Here is a 9403-nt window from a genome sequence, read left to right as displayed (position 1 = left end):
TAACATCCAAAAAAAGCAGGCGTAGCAATACTCATATCTGATAATGCTGACTACAAGACAGCAAAAGTACTCAGAGACAAAAATGGCCATTTCATAATGGCTAAGGGGTCACTGAATCAAGAAGACATAACAATTCTTAATATATATGCACCAAACCAAGAAGCACCAAAATATATAAGACAGCTACTTATTGACCTTAAAACAAAAACTGACAAAAATACAATCATACTTGGAGACCTCAATACACTGCTGACGGCTCTAGATCGGTCATCCAAACAGAGAATCAACAAAGACATAGTGGCCTTAAACAAAACACTAGAGCACCTGGATATGATAGACATCTACAGGACATTTCATCCCAAAGTGACTGAGTATACATTTTTCTCCAGTGTACATGGATCATTCTCAAGAACTGACCATATGTTGGGCCACAAAAACAACATCAGCAAATTCAGAAAAATCGAAGTTGTACCAAGCATATTTTCTGATCATAAAGCCTTGAAACTAGAATTCAACTGCAAAAAAGAGGAAAAAAATCCCACAAAAATGTGGAATCTAAACAACATACTTTTAAAAAAATGAATGAGTCAAAGAAGAAATAAGTGCAGAGATCAAAAGATATATACAGACAAATGAAAATGACAATACGACATATCACAATCTATGGGATGCAGCAAAAGCAGTGATAAGAGGAAAGTTCATATCACTTCAGGCATATATGAACAAACAAGAGAGAGCCCAAGTAAACCACTTAACTTCACACCTTAAGGAACTAGAAAAAGAAGAACAAAGACAACCCAAAACCAGTCGAAGAAAGGAGATAATAAAAATCAGAGCAGAAATAAATGAAATAGAGAACAGAAAAACTATAGAAAAAATTAATAGAACAAGGAGCTGGTTCTTCGAAAAGATCAACAAAATTGACAAACCCTTGGCAAGACTCACCAAGGAAAAAAGAGAAAGAACTCATATAAAAAAAAATCCAAAATGAAAGAGGAGAAATCATCACGGACACCGTAGATATACAAAGAATTATTGTAGAATACTATGAAAAACTTTATGCCACTAAATTCAACAACCTAGAAGAAATGGATAAATTCTTAAAACAATACAACCTTCCTAGACTGAGTCAAGAAGAAGCAGAAAGCCTAAACAGACCTATTAGTAGAGAAGAAATAGAAAAAACCATTAAAAACCTCCCCAAAAATAAAAGTCCAGGCCCAGACGGCTATACCAGCAAATTTTATCAAACATTCAAAGAAGACTTGGTTCCTATTCTACTCAAAGTCTTCCAAAAAATTGAAGAAGAAGCAATACTACCAAACACATTTTATGAGGCCAACATAACCCTCATACCAAAACCAGGCAAGGATGGCACAAAAAAAGAAAACTACAGACCAATATCTCTAATGAATACAGATGCTAAAATACTAAACAAAATACTAGCAAATCGAATACAACAATATATTAAAAAAATAATACATCATAATCAAGTGGGATTCATCCCAGAATCTCAAGGATGGTTCAACATACGTAAAACGGTTAACGTAATACACCATATCAACAAAACAAAGAACAAAAAGCACATGATCTTATCAATAGATGCAGAAAAGGCTTTCAATAAAACACAACACAATTTTATGTTTAAGACTCTCAACAAAATGGGTATAGAAGGAAAATATCTCAACATGATAAAGGCCATATATGATAAACCATCAGCTAACATCATATTAAATGGCACTAAACTGAAGGCTTTCCCCCCTTAAATCAGGAACAAGACAGGGTTGTCCACTCTCTCCACTCTTATTTAATGTGGTACTAGAGGTTCTAGCCAGAGCAATCAGACAAGACAAAGAAATAAAAGGCATCCATATCGGAAAAGAAGAAGTAAAGGTATCACTTTTTGCAGATGATATGATCCTATACATCGAAAATCCCAAAGAATCCACAAAAAGACTACTAGAAACAATAAGCCAATACAGTAAGGTCGCAGGATACAAAATTAACATACAGAAGTCAATAGCCTTTCTATATGCCAACAATGAAACATTTGAGAACGAACTCAAAAGAACAATCCCCTTCATGATTGCAACAAAAAAAAATAAAATACTTAGGAATAAACATAACAAAGAATGTAAAGGACTTATATAATGAAAACTATAAACCTTTGTTAAAGGAAATCAAAAAAGATATAATGAGATGGAAGAATATTCCTTGTTCTTGGTTAGGAAGAATAAATATAATCAAGATGGCCATATTACCCAAAGCAATATACAAATTTAATGTAATTCCCATCAAAATTTCAATGACATTTTTTAAAGAAATGGAACAAAAAATCATCAGATTTATATGGAACTATAAAAAAACCCCGAATAGCCAAAGCAATCCTAAAGAAAAAGAATGAAGCTGGGGGCATTACAATACCTGACTTCAAACTATATTATAGGGCCATGACAATCAAAACAGCATGGTATTGGCAGAAAAATAGATACTCAGACCAATGGAACAGAATAGAAAACCCAGAAATAAAACCACATATATATAGTCAAATAATTTTTGATAAAGGGGCCAACAACACACAATGGAGAAAAGAAAGCTTCTTCAATAAATGGTGCTGGGAAAACTGGAAAGCCACATGCAAAAGAATGAAACTGGACTACAGTCTGTCCCCCTGTACTAAAATTAACTCAAAATGGATCAAAGATCTAAACATAAGACCTGATACAATTAAGTGCATAGAAGTAGACATAGGTACTAAACTCATGGACCTGGGTTTTAAAGAGTATTTTATGAATTTGACCCCAATGGCAAGAGAAGTGAAAGCAAAAATTAATGAATGGGACTACATCAGACTAAGAAGTTTTTGCTCAGCAAGAGAAACTGATAACAAAATAAACAGACAGCCAACTAAATGGGAAATGATATTTTCAAACAACAGCTCAGATAAGGGCCTAATATCCAAAATATACAAAGAACTCATAAAACTCAACAACAAACAAACAAACAATCCAATAAAAAAAATGGGAAGAGGACATGAACAGACACTTCTCCCAGGAAGAAATACAAATGGCCAACAGATATATGAAAAGATGCTCATCTTCGTTAGTTATTAGAGAAATGCAAATCAAAACTGCAATGAGATACCACCTCACACCTGTTAGATTAGCTATTATTTATAAGACAGGTAATAACAAATGTTGGAGAGGCTGTGGAGAAAAAGGAACCCTCATCCACTGTTGGTGGGAATGTAAAGTAGTATTAACCATTATGGAAGAAAGTATGGTGGTTCCTCAAAAAACTGAAAATATTGAATAGAACTACCTTATGACCCAGCAATCCCTCTACTGGGTATATACACCCAAAACTCAGAAACATTGATACGTAAAGACACATGCAGCCCCATGTTCATTGCAGCACTGTTCACAGTGGCCAGGACATGGAAACAACCAAAAAGCCCGTCAATAGATGACTGGATAAAGAAGATGTGGCACATATACACTATGGAATACTCCTCAGCCATAAGAAATGATGACATCGGATCATTTACAGCAAAATGGTGGGATCTTGATAACATGATACGAAGTGAAATAAGTAAATCAGAAAAAATCAGGAACTGCATTATTCCAAATGTAGGTGGGACATAAAAGTGAAACTAAGAGACATTGATAAGAGTGTGGTGGTTACGGGGGGATGGGGGAGAGGGAGAGGGAAACGGGGAGGGGGAGGGGCACAAAGAAAACTAGATAGAAGATGAGAGAGGACAATCTGACTTTTGGTGATGGGTATGCAACATAAGTGAACGACAAGATAACCTGGAGTTGTTATCTTTGTATATATGTATACTGATTTATTGATGTCGCCCCATTAAAAATAAAATTATTAAAAAAAATGGTGGAGCTTAGGACTTTATATGAGAATCTATGCAAGGAAATCAAAATGCTAAACAAGGTAATTGCAAAATTTGTGAATTTTAACTGATTTTTCCAAATGGAAATAAGGTGTTGTAACTGTAAGAAAATAAATACATGTACTTTTATTTTTAAAAAAATATAAATCAAAGAAAAATATACAAATAAAAGTAGAAATTATACATAAAATGAATAATCCCACCGTCCACAGATAACCACTGCTAACATTTTGTTTATATCCTTCCAATCATTTTTCTCAAAGTACCTATACATATGTTACATGATTGAATCCACAGTATTTTACAATCTGCTTTCACTTTAAAATATTGCAATATGTTTTACAAATATATCCTAATCTATGTCATAATATCATCTTCTGCTATTAGTGAATGTTTAAATTCTCTCCAACTTTTCACTCCTGAAATATGTTATAATGAAATGTCTATAAAATACATGTTTTCACAATTGTTATAAATTCCCAGGTAAATATAAATTTCCACTCATTAAATATTCATTGAATATCTACTATAATCTAGGCCCTAGAGATACAGTTTTGTACAAGAGAGAAAATATTCTTGCTCAAGATTTTTATTCTTGCTGATCCTCAGTTTTGTCATCTCTAAAATAGCGGTGAGTGTGCCTCTAAACATTTGTGGAAGGCAAATGTTTAAAGTTATTCAACATATTAGGGAAAGAGGTCAGATGGTAATTGAGGGCAAAATGATGACAATGGTGACTCAGTGCATAGCAGGTTTTGCAGGCTGAATACAATCTGATTGGTCTACCTTTTTTTTTTTAGTAGACTATTTTAAAATTTATTTTTATTGGTTTTAGAGCGAGATGAAGGTAGAAACCTTGATTTGTTCTTCCACCTACCTATGCAGTCACTGGTTGACTACCACCTGCGCCCTGACTGAGATTCAAACCTTGGTGCATAAGGATGACATTCCAACCAACTGAGCTAACTGGCCAGAGCCAGTCCACCATTTTTAGAACCCACTTTTGCACTGGCTGGCTGCAGCTATAAGGACATGCATCATCACATACTTCAATTAGTCAAGGCCTGAATTCTCTTTGTGACATTAAAGGACTGAGTTGTCTCTTCTCTTACTTTACATAGACTGGACATGTGCCCCCTCCCCCCCCACACACCAAATTTATGCTGAAATCAGATCCCCTCGTGTTAAGGATGAGATTGCTGAAATTTCCAATAGAAAAAAAACATGACAGGAACTAGAAACAAAGCAAAGCAGAGAACTTCTGCAGAACATCCCATTTTCACACTCCAGAAGGAAACTGATCTCTCCCGAAGAGAAGCGTAGAGAGGTGTAAACAGAGGCACCTGTAATCCCCACTCGGCTGCGAAATACAGACTTCTGCAATCAACACAGTTCTAGAGAATATGTATCTGAAGATAATAAGGGTTTCAGGAAAGAAGGTGGAAAAGATAGGCAAGTCTCTACAGTTATAAAGAAAAATGTTGATTAATTCAGTTTTGTTTAAGCTTTTTTGATAAATATTGCAAATATATCTATCTTGATGAGTTTGGATGTATGCATACATCCATGATATCATCACCATGGTACTAAATACATTCATCACACAAAAACGTTTTCTGTTTTTGTTGGGGCTTTTTGTTGTTTTGTTTTTGTGGTAAGAAAACATGAAATCTATCCTCTTAAATCTATTAGCGTGCACAATACTGCATTGTAAATTGTAGGCACTAGCTGTACAGCAGACCTCTGGAAAGTATTCATCCTGCATAACTCAAAAGTTTATACTCCTTGAGCAACCTCTACCCTTCCCTCCTGCCCCTGAACACCACTAGTCTAGTCTCTGCTTCTTTGTGTTTAGCTATTTTAGATAACATATATAGGTGAATTAATGCAGTATGGGCCCTTCAGTGACTGGTTTACTTCACTTAGTATAACGTCCTCCTAGTTCATCCATGTTGTTGCATATAGCAGGATTTCTTCCTTTTTAAGGCTGAATAATATTCCATTGATGCATGTACCAATTTTCTTTATCCATTCATCTGTTGCTAGGCATCTGAGCTGTTTCTATATCTTTGCTATTGTGAATAACACAGTAATGAACATGAAGGTATAAATATCTCTTGGAAATGCTAATTTCAACTCTTTTGGCTACATACCCAGAAGTGGAACTGCTGGATGATAGGGTAGCTTTATTTTTAATTTTATAAAGCAGAACCAAAAAAATCAGAGTTTCAAAGATAACTAAAATAAAAATGCTGTAGAACGTGTAAATGAGACATCATGCCAGGGGAATAAACCACATCTCAGAATAGGGAAATTAAAAAGTTAAAAAAGAAAAAATAGATGGACGGAGACTTGACTTGGGGTGATGAACACAATGTACAGATAATGTTTTGTAAAATTAGGCACCTGAAACCTGTATAATTTTGTTGACCAGTGTCACCCCAATATATTTATTTTAAAAAGCACACTTTGAAAGTGTTGGGTATGACAGAGAAGAGCTTCCTTTGAAATGAAAATAAAGAGAATAAGATGAAGAAAAAAGGGAAAATAAAAATTTCCAAGCAAGGAATTCATGGAAAACTGATTTGCAGTTCAGAAGACATACCTTTGCTTTATTTGGTGAGAAAGAAGATTAAAATCATAACTAAATGATCATATTCTGTGATTTTAAAAAAATCAGCCAATGTCAAATGAACTTGGGTAAAGGCATCCTGTGAGGTATTAAGAGTAAATGTATCACATCTTGTGTGTTTCTATAGGAGGACCTGTGGCACCTAGGGCTTCTTTCTTAAAGAAGAATGAGAACTAAGGACATAATAGAAAAATGAAAAATAAAAAAAAAATTAAAAACTCGTATCTGGATGAAATTGAAAACTACCAAGCAAAAAATATATAAAATTTAAAAACCATGAAAGCTTTATTACACATATAACCACCCCAGCCATTTTCAAACTGATCAAAATCAAATTTCCTGCACTCAATCTGTGAACCGCATCAAAGAAAATGCTCTCACATGAAATCATTGATGCCACCAGGTAGAAAAAATATACAATGGAATTAAGTATAGAAAATCTGTAGGTGTCTGACCTAACATCTTTTACTGCATCTTTCTTCCACAGTTCTTAGAAGAATAAAAACTTCCTAAACAATGACAGTTCAGAACACCTCTCTAAACTGTCTCGGGAGTGACAACTCTACCCATCACTCGGAAACAAAAGAAAGGTGGACACAAAAGCTCTGACGAGCAGTAACAGGACATAAATGGAAGCATATTCTGTAAGGAGGGCTTCTGGAGTATATTCCAGTGATTTTGAAGAAATAATGTTTCAATTGTTCCTGTGCCCAGAAATGATCTTATTGAAGGTGAAGTTTTCCTGTGTCAGACAGCTCTTCACAAAGAAAATGAAACATTTTTCCCTTGGAGTACCTCCACAGCCAGATAGTAAGATTTAGGTTGGGCTGCCACAGTGACTACAATAGACCTCAAAGAGAAACCATCTATCACAGTTTTCTTTCATCCAAATTCTTTATTATCCCAAACATGTTGTAAAGAATTTTTCTTAGAGCCTTGCAAACAATTTCAGCAATAACTAAACTTCCATTTTGCCAAATACATTTGGACAGTGATGTGAAAACTATGCAGAAAATAACTAGGCGGCTGGCAACTGCCTGACCCCCTGGCAGCATTTCAGCATTTCTTAAAATTATCAGCCTCATGCTCGTTTCCTCATTTGTTGCCATATTCATAACAAGCTCTTGTTATTTTCTCTTACTTTTAAAAAACTTGATTGATTGATTTTAGAGAGAGAGGAAGGGGGGAGAGAGTGAGAAAAACATCAGTCTTGCTGTTCCACTTATTTATGCCTCTATTGGTTGAGTCTTGAATGCGCCCTGTCCAGGGATAAAACCTGCAACTTTGGCTTATCAAGACAAAACTCTAACATCTGAGCTACCTAATCAAAAACAACTTTTGATTTTTTAATTATTTTTTTCTTATGGGATGTATTTAAAAACAAGGTTTCACTGTCTCATGCTTCACCGGGTCCCTGCTGTGCCTACATGTGGCTCGGGGTCAAGCCTCAGCATTAGAACTTGTGCATAACTGGGGCCAACAGTGGCTCCATCCCAACAGCCCCTTTAACCCAGAACAACAAGACCAGCACCGCCATGGGGGCAAGATTTCTGAGGATTTTGATGACCCCAATCCTTAAGCTAATGCTGAAATGCCCTGCAGCAGCGATTTTCAACCTTTTTCATCTCATGGTGCACATAAACTAATTCCTAAAATTCTGTGGCATGCCAAAAATAAAAATAAATTAATTAATTAAAAATTTAAAATTGTCCCCATGAAATATAGACGTCATGAAAAGGAATTAAAACCATATACAATGAGATTGATGTCATGCTTACTGTGCCATCTTTTACTTGGACTAATAAATGTTTTTAAAAGTCTGTGGTGGGTCAGAGAGGCATTCTTGCCTTTGTGGAGTAAAATGGGTCTGATTATATTATGCTCAGAAAAACAAATGGCTCCATTTCAAGTCCCTTAAATATACTTCCAAAAAATATTTATTATGAACTCATTTTCCGTTAGGCAATTATCAAAGAAAAGATCTGGAAGGACATGAAATTAGTTCTTCAGTTAATTCTCTTTCTCAAGAACATTTCCATTTCACCAAGTCACCTAAAATTTGTTCAAGATATTCAGTTAAAATTCGTACTTAGGCCCTGGCCGGTTGGCTCAGCGGTAGAGTGTTGGCCTGGCATGCGGGGGATCCGGGTTCGATTCCCGGCCAGGGCACATGGGAGAGGCGCTCATTTGCTTCTCCACCCCCCCCCCCTCCTTCCTCTCTGTCTCTCTCTTCCCCTCCCGCAGCCGAGGCTCCATTGGAGCAGAGATGGCCCGGGCGCTGGGGATGGCTCCTTGGCCTCTGCCCCAGGCGCTAGAGTGGCTCTGGTCGCGGCAAAGTGACGCCCCGGAGGGGCAGAGCATCGCCCTCTGGTGGGCGTAGCGTCGCCCCTGGTGGGCGTGCCAGGTGGATCCCGGTCGGGCGCATGCAGGAGTCTGTCTGACTGTCTCTCCTCATTTCCAGCTTCAGAAAAATACAAAAAAACAAACAAACTCGTACTTAGCCAATTCATAGTTACCTCGATAATGAGGATCTCTAAGTAATTTGTTTGCATGTTAGTTTTTATCATTACTAATTACTTTATCCTTTTCAACAATGTATTTGTTTCCTATTACTACTATAAGCAATTACCACAAATTAGCAGCTTAAAACAACACAAGTGTTTGATCTTATGGCAGCGATTTTCAATCTTTTCCTCTCATGGTACACATAAACTAATTACTAAGGTTCTGCAGCACACCAAGATATATATTTTCTGCTGATCTTACCAAAAAATTATGTATTATTTTGATTAATTCACACTGGATAGCTATTGTTGTGAGCTGCTGTAATATTTTTTATTTGACAATCTAAAAAAAAAGAGTTT

The 9403-nt window shown here is 36.0% G+C and overlaps 1 non-coding gene across 1 annotated transcript; it reads left to right on the top strand.

Moving 5' to 3' along the window:
- Positions 1-7937: 7937 nt before the first annotated feature.
- On the top strand, positions 7938-8063 carry LOC136381675 (small nucleolar RNA SNORA76). Its single transcript, XR_010747151.1, has one exon. It is a non-coding gene; the product is annotated as a small nucleolar RNA SNORA76 (small nucleolar RNA).
- Positions 8064-9403: the final 1340 nt, after the last annotated feature.

This window comes from Saccopteryx leptura, chromosome 9 (assembly GCF_036850995.1).
Source record: "Saccopteryx leptura isolate mSacLep1 chromosome 9, mSacLep1_pri_phased_curated, whole genome shotgun sequence".
In the NCBI taxonomy this organism is placed as follows: domain Eukaryota; kingdom Metazoa; phylum Chordata; class Mammalia; order Chiroptera; family Emballonuridae; genus Saccopteryx; species Saccopteryx leptura.
The sequence above is the reverse complement of the archived record's forward strand: the minus strand, read 5'-3'. Positions and strand labels throughout refer to the sequence as shown.